This window comes from Helianthus annuus, chromosome 10 (assembly GCF_002127325.2).
Source record: "Helianthus annuus cultivar XRQ/B chromosome 10, HanXRQr2.0-SUNRISE, whole genome shotgun sequence".
Lineage (NCBI taxonomy): Eukaryota > Viridiplantae > Streptophyta > Magnoliopsida > Asterales > Asteraceae > Helianthus > Helianthus annuus.
The window spans coordinates 174737664-174764313 of NC_035442.2; the positions used below are offsets into that span (position 1 = coordinate 174737664).

A 26650-nucleotide genomic window follows, 5' to 3' on the forward strand; every position below is an offset into this window, starting at 1 on the left:
TGAGTTAATGGAAATTGATTTCCTCAAAAGGCACATCTGCTTGTTCAAACGTGTGTTGTGGCCTTTTTTGCAAGTTTGATAGATACAAAACATCTTAATCTTCCAACCAAAAGACTGTCTTACAGTTGGGAAGCTGTTCATTTGTTGAGGGGTCAAGACAGCTCTTGTCCTTAACAAACCCCCTAAGGGGAATCACATTCCTCTAGTGGAATGATATGTGATAACGTGCACATAAACAAAGTGATGATTAAACACATTTTCTTGAACACGTAGTTTAAAGGGTCATTTGGATCCTCCATCAATTGTGTTCCTCCCATCATTTATATGCAAGCCATCCAAGACTAGGTATTCATGGCTCTTATTCCACATTTACAGATCAAATAACCTTCATTCTCCAGCAAAAACACCTCCCACACCCTTTATCAACATAATGTTCACTGTACTTTGATATAGGTCGAGGCAAATGTGGTTAGGTAATAAGTGATTCTTCGGTGATCATATGCCCAAAAGCCCACAACACACGGTGGTTGTGTGGCACATGTGGGCTGTAGAAATGCATAAACATCCACATAGAACGTCTTTTTGGGTGTTATAGCATATCATGACGTCATGATACGTCCGAAACCATCGCTTGAACCCGTATGTTGTTTTGTCTTGATGTAGCTAGTTCGGTCATGTCTAATCGTTGTGACATGTGCCATATTGATTCATCAGGCAGGTTGTTTAGTATTGTCATGAACATGTCGTCTATCTAAAACAAATTCATACAAAATCATTAAAACAAGCTAAACTAGTTAAAGCATTAGTAACATCAATTATAAATAACATTACAGAATAACCTAGACGAAACTACAAATTTCGATTACAACTATAAAAAACGATAGCTAAATAGTGGTATTCGTTGAAAAAAACGTATTCGCGGGGCAGTTTGTTTTTGTGAACATGGTCGCATATCATTCCATCAGAGGTCGGGGTTCCCTTACAGCGGGTTGTACCGGATGAGAGACCGTTTAAGCTCTGAACAAATGAACAGTCTCCTCACTGCAAGACAAACTTTTTGGTCAGAAAATCTTATGTATTAGCAAACTTGGGACAAAGACTTCAACACACGTTTGGACAAAAACAGTGGGCTTATGTAGAGATCCATACTCACCATCCCCGTTTTATACCAGGACGCCTTTTTCAACAAAGCTTTGATGGATATGCTTTGATGATTGACACGCATGCGGATGCAGATGGTGAAGCGGGTTGTAGGATCGTGAAAATGTCGCTCTTCCATGTCACCTCGGAGTTTGCAAAATACCCGAAGTCGACAGTTTATCACCTGCTGTCAAGTGTGCTAGTTGAAGCAATACCTCAAGAACCTCTGCGATTTGTTCAGCCTTTGCTGCTGAGAACATTCGACATATTTGTGGAGTTAACCACTAATCTTGTAGCCTCTGTCAACGAGCCAAATCTTTGGCGTTGTTTGATTTTCAGGTATGAGACCCAAGCAAGAGAAGAGGTGACAACAACTTTTGGATCGCTTGGTCGTTTGGATATTAGTGTAAGGCTAGGCGTTGTGAATTGAGATTTAGAAACTAGAATTTGATAACATGATGTTTGGGTGATTTGTTTCTTTTGGTGGATGTTCAAAAAAAACTGTGTATGATGTTTGGGTAAGGAAGCAGAAGAGTAAAACTTTTGATTGCTAAGCCTCGTTCGTGTTGAATGATAATAGGTGAATGGTTGAAATCGTTTGTGGTTATTGAAAACAAAAAAGAAAATTTGTGTTTGCATTACGGAGAAGAGTAGGAGAAATCGATTGTGGTTTAATGAAAGTAGGAAAAGAAAAACTAACAGAATTAAATAGAAGAAGAGTAGGAGTTGGAGAAATTTACTTTAAATTTAAATTAATATTTTTTAACGACAAATTTGGATCATTAGTTGTTTATGTTTTCATTAAATTTAAATCGATTGTGGTCATACGTTTTCATTATTTGTTTATGTCTCGTATTGTTATATGACTATTATATACTTTAGCATGCAATAGACCTTGTGCTCGTTATTGCATGTTCCGTTATGTCAATGAAATGTTAATTTCATATATGGCTTTGTACTCTGTCACCTGAGCGATTATATGTAAAGACTTGTCGTAAGGGCGTCAATGACACGACACTTATCGTGACAGTGTGTAACTAAAGTTCACGGCGTCTCTAACTTGTCTTTTGATTAGTACATATGTCTGTTTTATTACGTGACTTATTTATTGTTATGTGTAGTCACATATGTTTAGTTTAGTACTATGATATGTTTTATATGTCTATCAGTAGGCATGAAGCGAAACCACCCGATCATATCCATCTCAAGATCCACCAAAAGAAACAAATCACCCAAAAATCATGTTATCAAATTCTAGTTTCTAAATCTCAATTCATAACGCCTAGCCTTACACTAATACCCAAACGACCACGCGATCCAAAAGCTGTTATCACCTCTTCTCTTGCTTGGGTATCATACCTGAAAATTAAACACCGCTAAAGATTTGGCTCGTTGACTGGGACTACAAGATTAGTGGTTAACTTCACAAATATGTCGAATGTTCTCAGCAACAAAGGCTGAACAAAGCGCAGAGGTTCTTGAGGTATTGCTTCAACTGGCACACTTGACAGCAGGTGATAAACTGTCGACTCCGGGTATTCGGTAAACTCCGGTGTGAGATGGGAGAACGACATTTTCACAATCCTACGGCCCGCTTCATCTGCATCCGCAGGCGAAGTGTCAATCGTAAAAGCATATCCATCAAAGCTTTGTTGAAAAAGGCGTCCTGGTATAAAACGGGGATAGTGAGTATGGATCTCTACATAAATCCATTGTTGTTGTTCAAACGTGTGTTGAAGTCTTTGTCCCAAGTTTGTTAAATACATAAGATTTTCTGACTAGAAAGTTTGTCTTTGTTAGAGCTTATGAGATCGTTGGTACTTGTGCTGGATTAGTTTAAATAGTAGTTTGTATGCATTTTGAATGTTTAGGGGGTTATTTTGTAATTATCTAGAAGTTGTGATCCTGACTTGGTGTAGTTAAGATTCCAGCAAATTTATAAATTTGCTGGCAAGTCAGGAGTCTAGTATAAATACCCCAAGCATTGTAACTCATTCAAGCTTTTGGCTCTTGGTTGAATCAAGTGTTGTTTACATTCATATTGTGCTTAGATCTGATTTCCAAGGTTATTCATTGCTATATCTCTCTGTTTGGATTCAATACAACACTAGTTGTATTCATCAATCCATTAGCTTCATCTTCATTCTTGATCTTTCTTGACTTTTCATAGTTCAAACACTTAATCAATAGGTGTTTTGGACTAAAACAACCAACCACTGTCCGGATACGTTTTGGGATCTACAGTCTTGCAGTGAGGAGACTATTCATCTGTTCAGAGCTTAAACGGTCACTCAGGACAAACCGCCGTAAGGGAACCCCGACCTCTGGTGGAATGATATGCGACCATGTTCACAAAAACAAACTGCCCCGCGAATATGTTTTTTTCAACAAATACCACTATTTAGCTATCGTTTTTTATAGTTGTAATCGAAATTTGTAGTTTCGTCTAGGTTATTCTGTAACGTTATTTATAATTGATGTTACTAATGCTTTAACTAGTTTAGCTTGTTTTAATGATTTTGTATGAATTTGTTTTAGATAGACGACATGTTCATGACAATACTAAACAACCTGCCTGATGAATCAATATGGCACATGTCACAACGATTAGGCATGACCGAGCTAGCTACATCAAGACAAAACAACCTACGAGTTCAAGCGATGGTTTCGAACGGATTATGACTTCATGATAAGCTATAACATCCAAAAAGACATTCCGTGTGGACGTTTATGCATTTCTACAGCCCACATGTGCCACACAACCACCGTGTTGTGGGATTTTGGGCACATGATCACCGAAGAATCACTTATTACCTAACCGCATTTGCGTCGACCTATATCAAAGTGCAGTGAACATTGTGTTGATAAAGGGCATGGGAGGTGTTTTGGCTGGAGAATGGAGGTTATTTGATTTGTAACATGTGGAATAAGAGCCATTAATACCTAGTCTTGGACGGCTTGCATCTAAATGATGGGAGGAACACAATTGATGCAGGATCCAAATGACCTTTTAAAGTACGTGTTCAAGAAAATATGTTTAATCATCACTTTTTTATGTGCACGTTATCACATATCATTCTACTAGAGGAATGTGGTTCCCCTTAGGGGGTTTGTCAAGGTCAAGAGCTGTATTGACCCCTCAATAAATGAACAGCTTCCCAACTGTAAGACGATCTTTTTGGTTGGAAAATTAAGATGTTTTGTATCTATCAAACTTGCAAAAAAAGGCCACAACACACGTTTGTACAAGCAGATGCAACTTATGCGGAAAGCAATTTCCATTAACTCAACCTTACTCATCATGAAGATTTCATACATAAGCGGGCAATTCAAAGTCAATATGGATACGTGCTGAGAATCGACTTTTTGGCTAATGAGGTGGATGGTTGAAAGTGTGACTGTTTTTATAATAATGATATAAAAAATGATCATTCCGACAATTATATGGCCCACTCGACCTTCTAGCTTTTTAGCCAAAAAGTCGATTGTTAGCACGTATATGACATTATAAAGGTTGAAAGTGTGGCTTTTGAGCCGAAACGGGTGAGGTGCACACCAAAATTCCGTAGTCTACGCCAAAGGCCCACTGAACGCATACAGTGAAAATTGAGGTCATGGGTGACGTATGCCACGCCGGGTTCGAAACTACTTTTATGTTCTTTAGTTTAGCTTATAAGGAATACATCACATAGTTAATGATTGGGTGGGGGTTGGGTCCTCGGAAGCACGGAAACGCCATTGAGGTGCCGTCTCCCATCCCGGGGACTGCTAGGGGATGGAAACGGCACGGGGACGGCCTGGAAACGTGCTGCAGAAGGGGACGGGGTTTGGGGACGTGCAGGAAACGTTTCCGTCAAGTTTTCGTTTATTTTTGTCGCTGAAAGAAATAGAGAGAAATATAGAAGAGTGGTGACCGGAATGTTATTCTCCGGCCGACGAAGATTACAGCGGTGGCTTTGTATGTGTTGTTATTAAGTTTAGGTTTTTCTAAAGAGACGAATACTTTTTTGTTAAATGAGCCTTTTTAAGTAGTGTGGTGGCCCATACATAAACCTAACAAAAACTATTAGTTTATTGAAATTCTGTATTAAAATTTTAGTAACATAACTCAACATCCTGAATTGTATTTAAAGAATCAATATCACTAGAAACCTAAAAATGATAAATATATTTTAGGGTTATTGGATTTTATAACCCTTAACTATTGGCCATTGGTCGCTGTCATCCCCAACTATTACTTTGACTCCCGTCACCCCCAACTTAACACTTAGTTCTGTCACCATATCACTAACTTTTGATACTGTTATTATACTTTTGGGAGTGTTCTAAGATCCCTAAAACCTTCCCAAGATCCCTTTGACACCCCAAAAAGTGTAGTAACAAGTTCAAAAGTTAGGGATCGGTTAACGACGTGGTGACAAAACACACTAAGTGTTAAGTTGGGGGTGACGGGTGTCAAAGTGATAGTTGGGGGTGGCAGCGGCCAATAGACAATAGTTAAGGGTGATAAAATCTAATAACTCTATATTTTAATAAGTTTAACTTTCATTTATTTTATACTAGGTTAGTTCCCCGTGTGTTACACGGGTTGAACAATCTAAACTATATAATAAATTTTGAGTAAAATGCACGGATAGTCCCTGTGGTTTGGTGAAATTTCACCTTTGCTCCCCAACTTTTCAGAATTACACTATTAGTCCCTGTGGTTTAACAAGTTGTTACTCGGATAATCCCTAAAGCGGATGAAGGTTACTCGGATAGTCCCTGTGGTTTGACAAGTTGTTACTCGGATAGTCCCTGTGGTTTAACAAGTTGTTACTCGGATAGTCCTTGTCATTTCACACCCACTTAACCAGAAAAACTAACCGCCATCCGCTTTGGGGACTATCCGAGTAATAACTTGTCAAACCACAGGGACTAAGAGTGTAATTTTGAAAAGTTGGGGACTAAAGGTGATATTTCACCAAACCACAGGAACTATCCGTACTTTTTACTCTTAAATTTTTTTTTTGTAAATGCAAACCAAAGATGGAGACGTCTATATAGCAAATTGATATAAATGAGTTAATATATTTGAGTGTGTTCCCTTTTCGTGAAACGAAATTTAAAATTTATGGTTAGATAATTTATTAAAGAGTAAATTGCCATTTTAGTCCCTGATTTTTTGTCCAAATTGCCATTTTAGTCCAAATAGGCTTTTTTCTCCTCTGGGTCCCTGACTTTTCCTTTTACTTGCCATTTTGATCACATTGTCTAACTTAGTCTAAAAAACAGGTTATAGTTAGGGGTATTTTTGGCATTAAATTATTATGAGGTTTATAAATTATGTTGTAAACTACCCCTGGTTATCACTACACAATAGTTATGCCAAAAATACCCCTGGTTATAACCAGATTTTTAGACAGAGTTAGTCAATGTGATCAAAATGGCAAGAAAATGGAAAAGTCAGGGATCCAGAGGAGGAAAAAAACTTTTTGGACTAAAATAGCAATTTGGACCAAACTTCAGGGACTAAAATGGCAATTTACTCTTTATTAAAAAAAAATATGTTTCGTTAATAAAAAATTATGAATCTTTTTTCTAGAAGTGATTAAAATAAAATTAAACTAAATAATAAATATTTATAAGAGATTAAACTAAATAATATTTAATATGAGAGTTATCTATAATTAACTAAAAGAGATTAATTAAATTAAATAATAATTATCTATAAGATATGGCCTAATATGATGACAAGTGTCCCAAAATTGATTTCTTTTATAATATAGTATAGATATAGATTAGATTATCTTATTTAATACTAAAAATGTTAAATTTATTTTTTATTTATAGTTTTCTTTTTTCCGATTACTTTATTATCTTCTTCTTCATTGTTTAATGTACTATTTAATTTCATGTTCTGCTTTGTTTTCTTATATTATACTTTCATAAAAAAAACTCAAAACAAATATAAATATTGATCGATAAAAACGTTAATAAATATAGTTAGTGGTTTAATGTCAATCTCATCATAAATATGTGAGATGTGGGTGGAGATGCTTTTGACTCGATCGAAGATGTAGGATTTTTGGAGTTTGCTGACCTTCCATTAGATGAATCGGAACTTGAAATCGATTTGCTTGTTAACATTTGATTAGATTAGGAAGATATGTGATTTTTGAACTTTACATCAAGAGTTAACTGCCATTTTCGTCCCTGTGGTTTGGTCACTTTGACCATTTCAGTCCATTTTTCAAAAATGCGTCATTTTCCTCCCCGACGTTCTGGAAAGGTGCCATTTCAGTCCAAAAATCATAACCCAGTTAAGTCGGTTAGTAAATAAGGACTGATTGTGTAAATTTGTAACATAAAGGACTGATTGTGTAAATTTGTAACACCACCACCACTAGCCTTGCCACCACCACCACTCCGCTGCCACCACCGCCACCACAGCCACTGCCACCACCACCACCACCGCCACCACAGCCACCACCGCCACTCCTTCTCTCTCTCTCTCTCTCTCTCTCTCTCTCTCTCTCTCTCTCTCTCTCTCTCTCTCTCTCGTCGTTATCTCTCTCTCTCTCTCTGTCCGCCATCACCATAACCCACCACCACTTCACCGTAAACCACCGTTCACAATTAACCCACAATATTTGTATCCGTAGGGTAATTAACCCACAATATTTTATTCACACCTCCCCTGTATGTACCAACAATAAACTACCATATAGTTCCTACTTTCTCTAAAAACTTGGTGAAAGATCATATCACCATGATCACGTATCCCCATTCCTCATTTGATGGTGCATACATGATTACATGTACTGCAAATTTTTTTTTTTATACATGTTCAATGAGTTAAACTAGATCTTGCCCAACAAATCTTTTCCCATCCTTTATCATTTCAGAAACCTAATATCTTTCTCTCATTCTCTGTCTTTTCACGGCTTCACAAGGAAAACTCCAACACACACACGCACACCCGCGCCTCTCCCTTTTCCACAAAGTCCGGCAGCCGGACTTCACCGGTGGAGCAGGTGACGAGCCGGTGAGATATACGGCAGAGCCTGCGGTGACCGGCGAAGCTTTCGGCGGCGGTGGTGGAGATTTTCGCGGTGGACCCGGGGTGTACCCCCTAAATCAAACCTCCTGATCATGAATTCGGCACCAGATTCCCAATCGGAGCAGTGTAGGTGGCAGATTTGATCACCGGCAGCCGCAGTTTGGGACTTTACACTACGGTAAACATAACTAAGCCTTTTCTTTCTTTCTTTCTTTCACCTTTCCTTCCAAGATCTCTTAGGTCCATGTCCTCCGGCTGTCTAGTTGTTGTTACAGGTAGCAGTGGTGGTTCCGGCAGGTTCCGATGGTGATGATGATTAGGAAGACAACGAGATGATGATGACGAAGATGTGATGGTGGTTTTCCGACGAAGAGAGAGAGAAAACGACGAGAGAGAGAGAGAGTGAGAAGGAGTGGCTGTGGTGGCGGTGGTGGCAGTGGCTGTGGTGGCGGTGGTGGCTGTGGTGGCGGTGGTGGCTGTGGTGGCGGTGGTGGTGGTGGTGGCGGTGGTGGCTGTGGTGGCGGTGGTGGCAGCGGAGTGGTGGTGGTGGCAGCGGAGTGGTGGTGGTGGCAGGGCTAGTGGTGGTGGTGTTACAAATTTACACAATCAGTCCTTTATGTTACAAATTTACACAATCAGTCCTTATTTACTAACCGACTTAACTGGGTTATGATTTTTGGACTGAAATGGCACCTTTCCAGAACGTCGGGGAGGAAAATGGCGAATTTTTGAAAAATGGACTGAAATGGCCAAAGTGACCAAACCACAGGGACGAAAATGGCAGTTAACTCTTACATCAATATATAACTATTTTGGGGTTTTGTGTTACATTATCTTTAATATATATTTATTTTTTTATATGTTTTTATTCCCATACCCGTCCCGTCCCGTCCCCGCTTTTTGAATTTTTTAGTTTTGCCGTTTCCCGTTCCCGTTCCCGTACCTGTCCCAGTGCATCATAGGTTGGGTCCAATGGTCAGAGCCATCAGAGTCACGGGTTTGAGCCCCGCCAAACAATGGCGAAACTTGAACTCCGAGTTTGGGGGCCGGACTCCGAATAAAAAAACAGAGAGGGCTGGACTCAAATTTTCCACCGTAAATAAGTTGAAATGCTATATTAAGGTTTTGAGATTGTTTAACAAAATCAAGCCTTCCATAGACTTCTGGTAAACTAATTAGGTTCAACTCAAGGCATACAAGAAAGGGACGGAGGCTATGTAGTTAATATCCCGATATATCAACCGATATATCACTGATATATCGGTTATCGGTCCCCTGCCGAGATAGCGGTACAATATATTGGTCAGAATATCGGTACCGATAATATCAGTGATATTGTCCGATATTTGACCGATACAAGACCGATATTTGATCGATAAATCACCGACTTTCTCGATATCAGTACTATTCTTATTATTTCTTCCGTTCATTTTTCTTCTTATGGCTGCTATTAGTGTTTTAAGTCTTAATTGTTAGTTGTTACTGTTAAATGTTAGTGTTTTAAGTCTTAGTCAGTTCTTACTTGTTACAATTGCTATTGTAAATTGCTATATATATAAATTTAGCATGATATTAAAATTACCAATATCCCACCGCGATAACCGATATCTCAAATATCGGTCCTTGACCGATATCCGATATTTTACCGCATTAACTACTTAGGATGGAGGTGTGGTGGTGTTGCAAATAGGGCGGGGGGCTCAGGCCGCAGGATTTGCATCGACGTTAAACTTTATTGTATTACTTTATATTTCTTTTCTAAATATTAAAACTTTCTCAATGTGTAAGTTTCTGTAATATTGAACAAAATATAAGATAAATGACCGTTTAGTAGAAGTTATGCGTAGGCGCGTAGCACTCGTTACTATTGATATTATAAACTAGGCCTGCATGGGCTACTTCGGTTTGATTGTTTGAAGCAATGGAAAAATAACTGTAGTAGGAACTTGGGATTTAAAGTAGCCAAATCTGCAGGTAGTTGAAAAAAAGGACATACCTGAACATTAACAACTTGTGCCAAATCAGCCCACGATTGCAGCCCATGACTCCCTTTACTCAGCAACAAACAGCCCATTAACATCAACAACTAACATCAAAGTGCAATGCTTTTTATACTCTTTTTTTCACTCAAACAATCACACAGTGGCGGATCCAGGAAATTTTTTCGGTGGGTTCACTATTTTTAGAGGATCCAATTTCAAAGGACTAGACATAAAAAAATTCGGGCCGGTTTGACAGTTCGGGTCGGATAAGGTTCATCACATAATAAAATTCTATATGATAATAAAGAAAACTATCGACTGATGTTTACGTTGGAACAAGCCAAAGAACTATCGACTCCTCTTAACAAATATCGCTTCGCGGGTCACAATCCATTCATCTATGTAACTTGTAAGCTTGGCCATGAGCATGGGAACTTCTGTGTATATTATATAGACAACACATGTTGTTCTCCCAACTCTTTTCCTTTTTAAATTATGATCCGTTTTCCATTTTCAGACTTTATGAGCCACCAACTTTTGTAGGCAATACGATAATATAATTCACTGTAAGATTGGACCTTCCTCCATTGCACTACTAATATTTCTCCCTAGTCTAGTTAAGCAGACTTCGATGGTTAATTAATGGCTCGATGGTATATAAATCTCTAATTTGGCTTTCAGCATTAGAAAAGGAAACTTAAAAACTCACTCGATGGTATATAAAATCCTACTTTGGGTTTCAGCATTAAAAGAAAGAAACAGAATTTAATACCCATTTTGCATGAATCGAACTTGGAACATGTTGTTTAGGAGGGGGATTTAACCATTGAGCCATTTCCAATTTTCTGATTGGGTTCATACCACATTTTATTTATCGGTTCATCCTATAATTTTTATATACCTTTCTACTAAAAATTCAAAACCGAGTGGGTTCGTGTGAACCCGTCCCTTGTTAGCTAGATCCGCCCCAGCAATCACAGGCGCATCAAATTTGCAAGATATGTTCTAAGCCTACCAACGTCATAAAAAGATATCATGTGAGAGTAATGAAAGCTAAGACATTTCCATGTACTAAAAAAAACAATACACGACTCAAATGCAAGCCTTTTCTGAAAAGAAAATTCTGCGTAATTAGTTATATGCTTAAATACCATAAAAATTATCCAGTAAAAAAACCATTTTTTTTGGGGGGGGGGGGGGGGCAAACATGTTAATAGCAGCTAATTTTTTAACTGAGGAATTCTAGCCAATCAAGATGAAAATTTTTCACAATTAACAACATGGTGCCTACATTTAAAAGAGATTAAACCAATTAAGTTGTTTTTTTTCTATAGTGATTCAAATGGTCAGTGTGCACATTGGAAGGGGGTGAATGTTTCAAACAACTCTCGTACGTTATAATCAAGTATGTTAATATTTAAGTATGTTGTCCGTTTACCTTTATTTCGATGTAAAACGTTTTAATACATAAGTATGTTAATGTTGTTTTTATAATGATAATCAAGTATCTATCTATCTATCAATAAAAAGAATATAGATGGGTCAAACATAAATATAAAGACATAAATGGCAAACAAACCGATAACATTTGTAGCGGGGCGACACAATCCTCTGTTCTTGGAGCAGAAGCTATTTGTTTGGCTTTACATCCGTCCCAAGGTATCATTTCTAATACATCCGTGGCATTGTCAAGAAACCAGCCTAGAGTTTTCTTTAATAAGGTTGTATGTTTTGTCATCCTATGAGAAAGGACACAATGGCTTAAGTTAGAGCCTGGAACGGGCAACGAGTATATTTTTTATTTTGCCACTCAAAAGAGATCGGGTTAGGTTGACCTAGAACACTTTTTGTCCACAAGACTCAGTTTTTTTTTTTTTTTCTTTTTTATATAATGATTAGCGTATTCTAGTCCTTTGAATAGAACAATTTAGTAGCTTTTATGCATTAAACATAAGTGACTTTTGGCATGTTTCCTGTAAAGCTATAATCTTATTTGAACCGTTAGAGATTCAACATATCCCAAATTGGCCCATCGGCCCATCCATAAGTCAACGGGCTGAACGTGCTTCTTTTTCTTTAGACTCTCTTCCAGCTCAGCAGTTTTTGGTTAAACAGCCCTTTCATGCTCAATTATCATGTTCTTTTCTTTCTTTCCTGGATGAAATACATGGTATTTTTAATGGTCTTAGTTTGTTCAAGAACACTCCTCCTCCTCCAAACATTTTTACTAACCTCTCATTATTTGAACTACATTGTCCAAGAACACTACACAATATATATAATGTTTTACAACCCAACCCAACCCAACCCAACGAAACGAGAAGTTACCAGTAGTTGCTGATGCGGAGTTAACAAGATCCTTCTCACGAGGGCACTTGAGAGTCTTTCTAGCTATTAATTAACAGAACAAGATTATTAAGTTAACTAGGGAGAAAGCCCGTGCGATGCACGACATGCATAATAGCTATTGTTTGTTCGTGGTAAGACGTCTGACACGGCCGGTGCATAACATGTAAGACAATACGCCTACAAAGGGGCGTGCTAAAACTTTATTAAACCATGGACCATAAGTTGTTTCCTTGCAAAACTTGCCGGCCAAAAAGAAGTGAAAAAAGATGTCTTCCAAGGAAAAAAAACATGAAACAGAAAAAGGAAAAACGCATAAACTCTCGCACGCCTTCCTATCTTATTGGATAACACATAGACCAAAATTTAGCTAACGCATGCCACCGTCATCCCCAATCCCATCACCAGCCAACTGACTGCGGTGAAATAACGAAAAGAAAACTATTAAAAATGGTATACTATGTTTACGTATATATGCATCGAAAAGTAGTACGGGTTTTCATTACTAACACTAAGTGCAGACGGTATACCTTTCATGTGGGTCACTGTCAACTGTTTCTTCTGAATCCGAATCTGCATAAGCAGGCCTGGGAAGGAAAAGCACGAAACATTTATGTAGACGGTTATCCAAAAATAAATATGCACAATTACATTGTTTATGGAAATCAATCAATTATAGTTGAAAGTTTTTTTGTTGCTTTTCCATTTATAACGACACCAAGTTTATTTTTTTTTTCAAAAACCAACTTCTCCCCTTATATGTCTTTACACATTCGAAGTGATGCGTTACCAAGTTTTTTTATTCCTAATTTTTAATGTAGAACAATGCACTTTTATATTTACGAACTCAAGTTTCCGACTGTTGTAGCCTCCTAATTTTAAAATAGAGTAAACATATACCAGGTATGTAAAGAACATTTCAGATCGAGTAGAAAGGTAAATAGCACATCTTTAATTAAAATGGTTTATTAAACAGGGCACGAATAAAGTGTAAGCCGATATATACCTTCCGATTGCTTCAACGCGCTTAACTGGTGTCGGTATGGGTAACACCCCTTTGTCTTTGGCGGGTATCGATGGAGGTATGGAAGAACCAAAGGGCTTACAACCATCCCCGTCTAGGAGGACATTCTTGCAGTTGAAGGATTCAAAATGGCCATGATCATAATACGTACACGAATCAAGCTGGAGGGTCTGAGTGCTGCCCACAAGAGAGTTCAAACAATTCGGCAGTGTTGAAATGCTTCCATCAGCGTTCCTTACCATCACCGGAGTGAACTTATCCTGTATGTCAGTGGAATAAAGGCTGTAGACGTGTGACAGGCCAGACTCTGCTGTGAGTATACTATGAGCAGTGGTCTTTGTCAAGCGTTGGGCGGTGTCTTCAAAGCAAACAACGACAGCTTCGGCTGTTGAGTAAAACACCTCGAGTTCTAGCCTGAAACTGTGTAAGGTTTGTAATTTATTTTCAGTTATAAGCCTGCATGAGAATGGCTACAAATTAATACAACTAAACATTTTTAGAAACAAACCTTGCTCTCGGGAAGACAACGGGGTTTTCACACCCATCACACCACATATCGTTGTCTTCACGCCCCACACCTTTCATGCAATTCCCACCGCCACATGTCAGCCTGAACCACTCTTGGCTATTGCGTATGCGTTTGACTTCAACATGACAGGTGAATTCAGCACTCTGCATATATTACCAACATAACTATAAACTTTAACTATTTGATTCAAAAATGATAACCAATATTATGTTTATCCAAAATGACATATCCTAAGTGTATATTACATTCTAATGCAAACCTGATTTGACCTTAACCAAAATGACATTAGTATATTGTAAACAGAGGTAAAGTTGATGAACATCTTTTTTTAATTGTAAAGTACTTAAACCAAAATGAGGAAAACATTTTGCTTAAGAAAAGCTTATTATTTGAAAGCAATACATGTAGTCAAGATTATACCACCATGCCGACATACATCTTTACGCTTCTAATAAACTACTTATTATAGGAATATTATAATATAGATACCATGAGCCCAACTTTTTTAGCCTTATTACGTTGTTTATGTATAATAAATGTTGAGTGTATATTATTTAAAATATGAAAAAAGGTTTTTCTAGCACATAAAATTTTAATACAACTTTATGTTTGGCTTTTGTAACACATAATATTTCGTTATTTTTCATAACCTTGTCATTTTAAAGCCATGTTTATTAATTCAACAATTGTCTCTTACTTTCATCAATCACCAACCACTATCAATGTTTTGACATGGCCAAGATCACGGTAAATCATTTTTTGCTATGGAAGCCAACATTAGCATCATTTTTTGCTATGGAAGGCGACATTAGCTAAATTATTTTTTTGCTATGGAAGCCAACATATGCATATAATAACCTAAATAAAAATACTAACTTTTTAAATGAAAAATCAACCCTGCCTTGGTTCTAGTAACACGCAGATTGCAAGTTGACATTAGACCATTAGACCATTAGACCATGTGTAGTGGTTAAGAAAAATAATGCCCCCACCATGGGACATTATCCGACACGTGCCAGTCCAGTCAGCATGGGGCGTTATTGCAAAAGTGGCGTAGTGGGAATAATGCCCAAATAATGCCCCTTCCAATCATTAAAAAAAACAAACAAACTAATTTCATATTGGCCAGTCAAAACCCAGTCAACCCATCACAATCCAAAGTGGCGTTTTTATAAACACGCCTAACCCATTTTTTTGAAAAATAATGCCCTATGTAATGGGGGTGGGGGGGGGGGGGTTGGATTTTTTTCAAAAATAATGCCCCACTACGGGTGGTCTTAGGGATAGTAACACCCAGATTGCAAGTTTTGACGTTAGACCATGTGTAGTGGTTAAGAAAAATAATGCCCCCACCATGGGGCATTATCCGACACGTGGCAGTCCAGTCAGCATGGGGCGTTATTGCAAAAGTGTCGTAGTGGGAATAATGCCCAAATAATGCCCTTCCAATCATTAAACAAAAAAAAAAAAAACCAAACTAATTTCTCATTGGCCAGTCAAAACCCAGTCAACCCATCACAATCCAAAAGTGGCGTTTTTATAAACACGCCTAACCCATTTTTTTTGAAAAATAATGCCCCATAATGCCCTATGTAATGGGGTGGGGGACTTTTTTTTGGATTTTTTTCAAAAATAATGCCCCACTACGGATGGTCTTAGAGATCAATGGTGTCAAGTGGTAAACAAATTCTATGCATTAGACACCTTGGGCGCTACCACCCATTTACTGACAATCAAAACTGACAATCACAATCAAAACACTAACGTAACCATCAAAAATTAAATCATTGCAATTCTAATAAAATTCTTTGAAAATTACCAGAGTGATTGCATGAGTTGAGATTTTAAAGGTTATTCGGCTCCTTGCTGAATTGAACGCTCTGGGTTCCATTACCGAACTCCCTTACGTGAAGTCGCCATTTCTGCTACTACTTAAGCCTGTGTTAATTAACAAATTTAGATGAAATCATACATCAATAACATATAGTTTGATATGAATTGATATTCCTCACCGTCTAGGATTTTGCTAAGGCGGCCTTGTGGTGTCCAATTCAACTGCCAATCACAATCAAAATCAATATATGTGATGATGATACACCTTAATAGGCAGTGAAAATAAACAAACGAAAGCGTTCGGTACTTTAGAAAAATGGAGATCAATTTAATACATTGAGCAATACAATATCGATTAACATTGACCTTAACACAAAATCGGCAGACGGCTTCTGGGAAAAGACGGAGGAAGACAAAGAATGGACCAGAATCTTATTCAATTTGAGTTGAGTTGAGTTGTGATTATCATGAATTAAAAAATTGAAGAGAATAATAGAGATATAAAGAATAGGAAACCCTTTCCACTTTCCATTATTAAAAGCCTCACTATAGGGTTCTTTGAATGTTGAGGAATGAAAGGTTTTGTAACAAGTAAATTATGACCCATAGTTTCGACATTACTTCACATTTCTCATATGTATTTATTGTAGCTTTTGTGTGAGTAGGAGGTAACATAAGACCTTTCATATGTCATCTTAAATAATGTAGAAATTTTAATTTTAATTCAATTAATAAATTATGGTTTGAGAGAGTATTAAATAGGATTCAATTTTCATTTAAGCCAATTCAGTTTAATACTATAGGGTCTGTTATCTTATTTTAATTTAATATTTTATGATTGATTGAATAGTTATGTAGAAAGACAACTTTATCCCTAAACTAATCTCATTTAGTATTGTACTATAAGCATTAAAACTTGCAATATTATTTTAAGTACTGCATTTAAAACATCATAAATGTAGATTTTAAAACACAACATGTAACTAAATTTTAGATATATATAGATATAAAAATCTTGACTAAAATGGTCAGTAAAAGTGTAGTACTTGCTCACTATACCGGCCAAAATCTTGAAAATGGATCCTCCAGTCACTTCTGCATTAGGTATAAAAAAATTGTTCAACACTAACATGATAAAAAAAAAGTAAATGTGGTTACTTATCATCATAACTAGGGGTGCAAACGAGCCGAGCGGCTTGCGAGCTACTCGAGATCGGCTCGATTACGTACGTACGTACCTTCTTCGTCTTCCATCGAATTAGGGTTTCTTTGTTTGTTTATATGCGGATTTTTTTTGAACGGCAAATTTGGATCACTGAAGTATCATCGTGCCACCAGCGGAACTACCCAATCATAACCACATAACCACTGACGGACTACTGAAGTATCATCGTGCCACCAGCGGAACCACCCGATCATATCCATCCGACATAATGTCTATACACCAATACCCAATAAATATGGGAAAACCCCATATGAGAATCGAACCCAGAACCTATAGGTCCCAAAGTCTTATCCCACCCCAGAATGCCACTAGGCTATAAAGCCACCGGCTTATATGCGGATTTAGGGGCTGTTTGGTAGCCTCTGAATGGTCATTAAAAGGCTACTTCTTAATGGAATCATTAAGAATTTGACCAATGAGAAGGTAGAAGAATGTGACATGTGATGATTTACCATTCAGAGGTTACCTCTTAACCATTCAGACTTCAGGTTACCTCTTATTCATTCAGAGGTTTTAAACCATTAAGAGGTAGCATCTGAATGGTCATTAAGAGGCTACCAAACAGCCCCTTAGTATATAGTATATATACCCCCAGGGTCGGATTTTTTTCAAAACCTTCACTTTGCCCCTCTATCAAACAACCAAATGACAAAACATTCTCCGAATTTAACTAAATGAATATTTTTGCAATTATCTAGATGAAACGGGTTATATAAAGCTCAAACAAGGGTTGTTAATTTTTGAAGACATAGCAAAAACGGGTTGAATGGTCAAACCACTTAACGAGCGTCGAATATATAGTATTATTATATTGTAGTAGACGTAACGAGCGTATGTCCGTAACGAGTGTCGAATCCGTAACAAACAGTGGCGGATCTTGCCCGTTGAACGTGTCAGGGCCGAAAGAGACGGGCACTAAAAAAAACCCGGGCAAGCCCGGGCCAAACATAGTATATATAAAAAAATTTCTATCGAAATGCAGAAAATTAGCACTACGGCCGAAAAACTTGCCCGAGCCGTGGCCCTGCCACAGGCCTTCTAAGAACCGCCCCTGGTAACGAATCCTAAATATATAGTATTATTATATTATCATAGTTGACATAACGAGCGTATGTCTGTAACGAGCAACGAATCTGTAACGAATCCTAAATATATAATACTATTATTATATTGTTGTAGTCGTCGTAACAAGTGTATGTCCATAACGAGCGTATGATAATCATTAAGAAACAAAAAAATATATTAATCCGGCTTCGATGTCGAAGTCGACGTAACAAGTGTATGTCCGTAACGAGCGTCGAATCCGTAAAGTATCCTAAATATATAGTCTTATTACTATATCGTCGAAGTCAACGTAACGAGCGTATGTTCGTAACCAGCGTCGAATCCGTAACGAATCCTAAACATATAATATTATTATTATATAGTACGTAATGAGCGTACGTCCAGTTCAACGTCTAGGTCGACGCAACGTGTCACACCCCAACCAATGGCGGAAACATCGGGATGAGACGAAGTGTGAAGATTGCTAGAGACATCATAACGCTATTTGTGACAATATTTAGAAATTCCAAATTTCATTTCATTTCATAACTTCAAATAGTCAACATTACAAGAAATTCAAATACAACAAGTTTAACATAACAACATGATAACATAACAAAATTTGATACAACATATTAAACCCTAACGTCTATATGTGTATCTAGGCATCAACGCTACTTCTTTTCTTAGCATCGTCCTCATCAACCTGTAACATGTTTAAAATAATTCAATGCAAAAGCAAAGGCGAGTATACAAGTTTGGTACATACATAGCATAAGATAAAAGTGTGAACAATTCCTCATAGCAAGCATGCGATTCAAGATAAACATTAAATATGGCATGTGTCTAACATATCAAACCAAGAAAACGCAACTTGCTCATGACATAACCAAAGTTTCAGTAGAGGCGGGTCGTTAATCCTATAGCGCTACATATGTCACGGTTTGGCTCGTACGAAGTTAATGATAAGTTCCACACATAAGAATCACCCAAATTTAAAGTATCAAGCCATCACATATACAAGCATGTTATAGGAATGTTCATGTGTTTAGACAAAAGTTCATGTGTAAGTTTCAATAAGTAAACATGTTACACCCCAAAAGTGGTAAAAGTAAAAAGGGGAAAATACGAGTATACTCACATTGGTTGCGTTCAATGATTCGTTGAAATAAGCACATGAAAAAAATAAAGTACTCCAAAAAGGCGAAGAGATATCCCTAAGATATAAAATACAAATTCTAATCATAAAGAATACAAAAAAAAAAAAAAAAACCACAACGTCATGAAAGGATTAATTATTTTAATATTTATTTTCCGCAAGGTATGTCTTGTATCACTATCGTTTCCTAGATCCCGAAAGAGCCGAGTGAGATCATATAGCCATCACCTTTTAGAAGGTTAGGAGTTGTCCCGACATTTTACCATTGCAAATAATTAAGTTTATATTTTGTTTAAACCCTCTTTTTTTGTTCAGAAATTTTTAAGTTTAATGAATATAACTATTTTAGTTCTAAGAGAAATCATGACAACCTTTAATTATTCATAGAACAGAAAATAAAGTCTACATAAAGATAGGGTTGTAAGTTATTGGTTTAATTCTAGTAATTAATTAGTTTAATTATAATCGCGTAAAGAGCTTACTGATGATTTTCAATTAGATATACTAGTTAAATAAATACATTTTAGCAAACTAATTTGTAAATAAGTAGCATAGGATATCATGAACTAAAATATTTTAGTTTAAATAAAACAAAAATGTCTTAATTAAAATCACCAGCGAGTCAGGCTAGAAAATTATTGAAAGAGTCATAATTTTTTTTAATTAATTTTAACTTATGATTCTATGAACTCCTTATCCCAAATCAGTTTTCCCATATCAAAGTGTCATGAACTCCATTTTTTTTATAACTCTTAATTTAATATTTAATGAATATGAAGCCAGGAAAAAAAACAAAAAAAAATTGATACCAGTTTCGTAGGACAATAGAAGGAAGGCCGAACAACAACAGTCGGTGGTCGTGGCTAACAGCGGCGAAAAATGGTGGTTCACGGCTACAGCGAGATATGGTGTGAAACCCGATAGCGACGGAGTGGCATGACGGTGGGGCGCATGCTATGGAGAATACCTCGTCAATCGAAGTCCGCAATGTAAGATATGGATTTATGGAACATAGCAAAACTCCAAGACGAACCCGAGACCACACTAACTAAACCCAATGTTCGAATGCTATAAAACCGATACTCGATCAAAGAACTAACACCATGCCCATGCGATGAACCTAGGATTAGACAAAAGGTTGCTTGGGTTATGAGTTGTTGGAGTTAAAACATAATAACAATGGAGGTGGCGGCTGCTTCTTGTTTGTAGGGTTTTGTGTAGGTCCGGTTTTCGGAATCCAACCCGTGATTTTCATGATAATGTTCAAAGATGGAAGAGATAAGAGAGGATAAACATAACAAACTTTGTATTAATCCGGTAGTAAACATTACAAGTCGGCCCGGTTACATGACAACCGAACTAATACCAAAGAAGTATACATCCGGGGAGAAACCAAGTGGTGATTTCTCCCGGTGAGGTCTCAGACCTCCATTCTCTCTCTAGCACACACTTGTGCTCTCACTCTTGTGTTGCAAATGACAAAGTGTTGGTATTTATACCAAAACAAACACTGCAGGTCGAAGGATCAGACTGACTGGTCGAAACATCATCCTTCGATCAGACAGTCTTCGAAAGATACTCACATACCTCGAATGATATCCTTCGATATCCTTCGAGGTCCATCCTTCGATGGGTATCTTTCGAGCTCATCGAAGGATATTCATAATCCTTCGATGCCTTATCCTTCGACACCAATGACAACACAGCAACTTTGTCTAGCAACACACACACACAGTCAAACCAACAACCCTCTCGTTTGACCACTTCAAACGAGCGGGTCTATACACGTTCGTTTGACCGTTTCACTAACTATTACAAATTCAGCATAAAATAATAACTAATCTATTCGACAAGCATCGGACACAAAATCTGCATCAACAAATTCCCCCTTGTCCGTTGCTGTCGAATGCTGAAAATGCAATTGCAATCAATCTTCAGCCAAGTATTCATCTTCTCTGTGTAGACAAATTCCCCCTTGACCGATGATCCAGGTAAGTAGCATCCTGATGCTCATTGTATAAGATTTCCCCCTCAAAGTACGCGTATCCGTGTTGAGTGTTGTGCAATTTCCTCAAAAGGATCAATTGACCGATCTTCCGCTGATCTTCCAAAACTCCAACCGGCATATGATAAAGGTTCCATTCTTAAACAACTGCATCAAGTCTTGATCTTCAAGTGTCTGTGCAAAACATTCCACGCTGAACCGTTTGAATCACCAGAAGATCATAAACTCTACCACCTGAGATTGCGTTTAGAATTTTACCGAAGAAATTCAACAAATGAAAAAATTTTTATCCCCCCATTTCTTTGGCAAAATCTCTAAACCTTAACAGATTCTTTCCACTTCAAAGAAACTGTCGTCAAATATTCACCAATTCCCTCCACCAAGCGGAACTGTTGTGTTTGGCCCATAATAGTCGCGTTACCATATTTGTCATTGCATCGGTAACCGTGACTACCCCACATTTTCAAACATCAAGTCTTCATCATCTCTTGTGTTCATCATGCTGCATCACCCCGCGTGTTCCCAAATCCCGTACGAATTTTGATGTTGAAACTTTGAAGCCCGGTATGAATAATGCTTGCGAACACCCGACCCGACTCCAAGTGAATTAAATGATTAACCCCAACACACTGTCTGAGTTCATAAAATTCCACAACATCTGGATCCTTCGAAACACCTGCATCAAACGAAAGATAAACACCAAGATAGCTTCGAAAGATGATCTTTCGAAGTCTTTCGAGCACATGTCACATATCTTTCGAGCATCTTTCGAGCACATGTCACAGATCTTTCGAACACCTTTCGAAGTTGGACATGGCTGATCCTTCGTACACCTCAGACTTGATCCTTCGAAGTCTTTTTGATCCTTCGAAGAACTGATGATCTTTCGAGCACTCCTGTTCATCTTTCGAATCTCCTTGTTCGAAGGATGATCTTTCGAGATCGAAAGATATCCTTCGATGGTCCTGACACAAGGACAGAAAGTACGACAGGTGTCAGAAAAGTTGATGTGGTAGGTGACCAACTTTCGCAAATTTCGAAGCATGAAAATTTGAAATTTGAATTTTGTTTTATCCTTCGAAATCTGTTCAATCTTTCGATGGACAAAACACCATCTTTCGAAAATTTGAAGCTGTCAAGAACATCAAGAACACGGTGACGGTGAGATCTGCAGATTTGACGAAAATGCTTGTACACGTTGTTTTGATGAAGAAAACTTGAGTATTTTAGAGAAAAACATAAAACCCAACACCCGGTTTAGCACAGATCTGGATATCCGGGTCCAGATCTGGGTTTTTCTCATTTTCACCTTTTTTTTTACATCTTGAACAAAAACCCACAAAAATCACAGATCTAGAGCACATGTGACTTAGTAAACGGTTAGTTTTACTAAATCGGGCACCATGGCTCTGATACCAATTGTAGGTCCGGTTTTCGGAATCCAACCCGTGATTTTCATGATAATGTTCAAAGATGGAAGAGATAAGAGAGGATAAACATAACAAACTTTGTATTAATCCGGTAGTAAACATTACAAGTCGGCCCGGTTACATGACAACCGAACTAATACCAAAGAAGTATACATCCGGGGAGAAACCAAGTGGTGATTTCTCCCGGTGAGGTCTCAGACCTCCATTCTCTCTCTAGCACACACTTGTGCTCTCACTCTTGTGTTGCAAATGACAAAGTGTTGGTATTTATACCAAAACAAACACTGCAGGTCGAAGGATCAGACTGACTGGTCGAAACATCATCCTTCGATCAGACAGTCTTCGAAAGATACTCACATACCTCGAATGATATCCTTCGATATCCTTCGAGGTCCATCCTTCGATGGGTATCTTTCGAGCTCATCGAAGGATATTCATAATCCTTCGATGCCTTATCCTTCGACACCAATGACAACACAGCAACTTTGTCTAGCAACACACACACACAGTCAAACCAACAACCCTCTCGTTTGACCACTTCAAACGAGCGGGTCTATACACGTTCGTTTGACCGTTTCACTAACTATTACAAATTCAGCATAAAATAATAACTAATCTATTCGACAAGCATCGGACACAAAATCTGCATCAACATTTTGTGGTGTGTTGCATCAAGAGGAAAAAGAAGGAGCCTTATAGGGTTAAAAGGACCTTTATTGAATTATAAAAATTTTGATTTTGTTTATTAATAAATAAATATTTTGGCCAAAAAAATATAAGATTCGTGACATTGTTTTGGTATTATTATTATGTCTAATTATTTTATATATAATTAATATAGCTGCTTAATTTGTTTTTTTTTCTCATATAGCTCGAAGGATATTACGTTTTGTAAAAACGAATATATTATTTAAACGAGCGTATTTTTCTCTATCATATGGCTTAAGTTTCATAAAAAAATCAGAGTCGGGTCAAATATAGATATTTTAATTATAATGATTCAAACCAGTTTACAAATGGTTCGGATCTGAATTTTCAAAACGGGTCGGATTTTTCTAGTACTCATTTTTGGCGGATGTTACAGTCTCCCCTCCTTTAGGAAATTTCGTCCCGAAATTTGTTCAAGAGAAAGGCGAAAAGGTATTTTGGCTAAAATGGTTGGCTAAAATCGAAAATTTTTAAGTTTGAAACGTGTTGAAAATGCATGGAAGTTTTGAGGAACGAAAATGGTAGGTTTATAAAAGTGGTTCGTTTGACTAAGGTGATTTGAGGGTAAAACGTGCATGTGTGTGTAGGCAAAGCGAGTTTGACTAAGCTTAAATAACTCGATGTGGGAAGTATTTTAAAAAGGATGTTACCTAAGAAGAAAAAAAATAGTATGTATTTTGATGAAAAGTGCGGCCCGCACCATAGATTGTAAGAAAAGTTTTATAGGTTAAGGCGTATTGGTAAAATCACATATTCACATGTTTGTAAAAAATTGCTTATTGGTGAGAAACTGGGATGGTAAATATTTATGATTTCAAAAGGTTTTGGTGATAATGGGCCCACTAAGTAACGTTTGCGCGTAATTAAGAATGGAAGATAGTTTCAAAAGTAAAGAGATATTTTAGGGATTGCACGTTTAGGACGATCTATTGTAAAAGATATGAGTATTGGACAAACGAAAGTAGTGTGTTAAGAATGATGTCTCGTCGTGGATAATCGGATATCGCGCGTTTAGCAATGCGTTCGTGAGTTGTTTAAGTTTGTATTAGGTCAAAAAGTCTCCAAAACACTGAATTTCTCATGGCACGTTTTACGAAAGTTTGGCAACATGTTGAAAACACTTATATATATGAAGTACCAGCGGCGTATCCACCATGTTTTGACCATGTGACGTTCATTTCGTATTCGGTGTCATGTTACATTCCGTGTCTTACCATACATAGTAGTACACTCTATGGTTCTCATACTACTATCACTATAATCCCGTGTGCACCCGCGATTACATTGATCGTCACATGGTCCGCATAGCTTGTACTAATTGTGTATGAATCAGGGTATTCACAATTTTGAAAGTAAGATTGTGTGTGTATAAAAGTGTAGCATGTAAGCACGTTTGCGTTCCAAATAGTATAGCAACATATGCGAATCCCTCGGGTTTCGCCTGCGTATAGGTGCGAAAGTATAAATTCTGAGTAAAAAACATGAGCATAGTATAAGTTTAAACATGAACACGCATGAGAGCAATAACACAAAACGCATGTCAGGAGTATGAGTAAAACTATAAGCATAACGCGTATGAAAATGAGTATAAATGTGGGTACGAATTCGAGCATAAACGAATGCACGTGAGCATAAACGTAAATCGTATAGATGAGAGTATACAGATGAGTACGAGTATAACATAAATTGTATAAATGAGAGTATCAATATGAATATAAGTGTAATCATAATTAATTTAGTATGAATAATATAGGTGTACAGAGTGTGAATGTAAGTTTAAGCATAGTTGTACAGATATAGGTATAAGTAGGATGTATGAGTGTAAACATGAATATGAATATTAGTGTAGACGTAATTATATAAATGTGAGTGTAAGTATAATTGGATGAATATGAATATAAGTCTGAATATATGTGTAACATATGAGTATAACGTAAAATGTACGAATATGAATGTTAGTGTAAGAGATAAGGATTTTGTATACGGTATTAATAGTATATGAATTTAAGTGCGTAAATAATTAAGAAGTTTTGAGTATAAAAGAAAAGAAAACGAGTGATACGTGCGAGATTGTTGTGAGATATCGACTAAAACGTGTAATATGTTATGTATGTATAATGGCTTGAGTGAAACGTGAAGTTTATCAAAATAGGTTGAGTTGGCTTGGTACGTAGAATCTAGGTCGTGAATGTAAAGATAATATAAAACATCTTTGATAGGGTACTTTGTGAAAAGATTAGAAATGCTACTCTTGTTTTTAAAAGGATTTACATACATTGAAAATTGTTGGTTCTCATGAAGTTTCCTTGCCCACATGTTTTGAATTTAACTGTTGTATCGAGTGATGTGAAAATAGATTATAGAATAAGAGGTACGTTTAAATAAATGAAGCATTTTGAAATACATGATAAATGATTTAGGTATAAACATGATCGTGTTTACGTAATATAGTCTATTAAAGAAAGTATTGGTAACGATCACCTAGGTAAGGGAATCACCCCGAATCCGTTGGTGAGGTCGTTTTAAGGGAAGAGGGGTGGAGTCAATCGTCAAGGTAAGGAAGTCACTCCAATCTCGATGATACCTCTCCACTAGTTGTTACAAGGAATATGAATTTAAATTATATGAAAATCATGCATATATAAATGTATCGAAAAGGTTCGATATGTTGTGCGTGTGAAAAGAGAAATCAAAGGTAAACTCGAGGTTGAAAGATTGCATCGTATAAAATGAACAATAGAAACACATGTTTGACCAAAGTTTGGAGTGTTCCAAACGGAACTTTGACTAACCAAAGTGGTCGAAAAGTCTTTTGAATTTGAGGAGCTTTGGCCTAATAGGTAAAATACTCTCGCCGACAAGTCGGTTAACGGTATTTACCCTTCCGGTTACTACATGTCCCAAATCAATCGAAATTTCGAGACTTGGCGGGATTTATGAAAAAATCAAGGTTCACCCCTATCTTGACGATTTCGTATCCTAAGTGTGGTTGGTACTCGTCGGGTCAAAATTTAAATTTCGACATGTTGACGAGGGTCCACTAGAATTTGAAATTTGAGATTTGCCATTTAGATGTGGATTTCACTCCTAGCTCAATGGCGATATCTCGTGTAAAAAGAAGAATAGATAGATTGAGAGTCGTTCACTAAATTGTGGGTTTCACGCCTATTTTGGTGAATTCGT

The 26650-nt window shown here is 37.2% G+C and overlaps 1 protein-coding gene and 1 long non-coding RNA gene across 2 annotated transcripts in view; one reads left to right on the forward strand and one right to left on the reverse strand.

Annotated features, from left to right (window-relative positions):
* The window catches only part of LOC110886741 (probable glycosyltransferase At5g11130), a 57909-nt gene that overhangs the window by 13508 nt on the left and 17751 nt on the right, over positions 1–26650 (forward strand).
* LOC110886743 lies at positions 18830–20536 on the reverse strand. The gene is made up of 3 exons (XR_002562966.2): positions 20134–20536; positions 19307–19382; positions 18830–18871 (listed from the first exon to the last, which is right to left on the reverse strand). It is a non-coding gene; the product is annotated as an uncharacterized LOC110886743 (long non-coding RNA).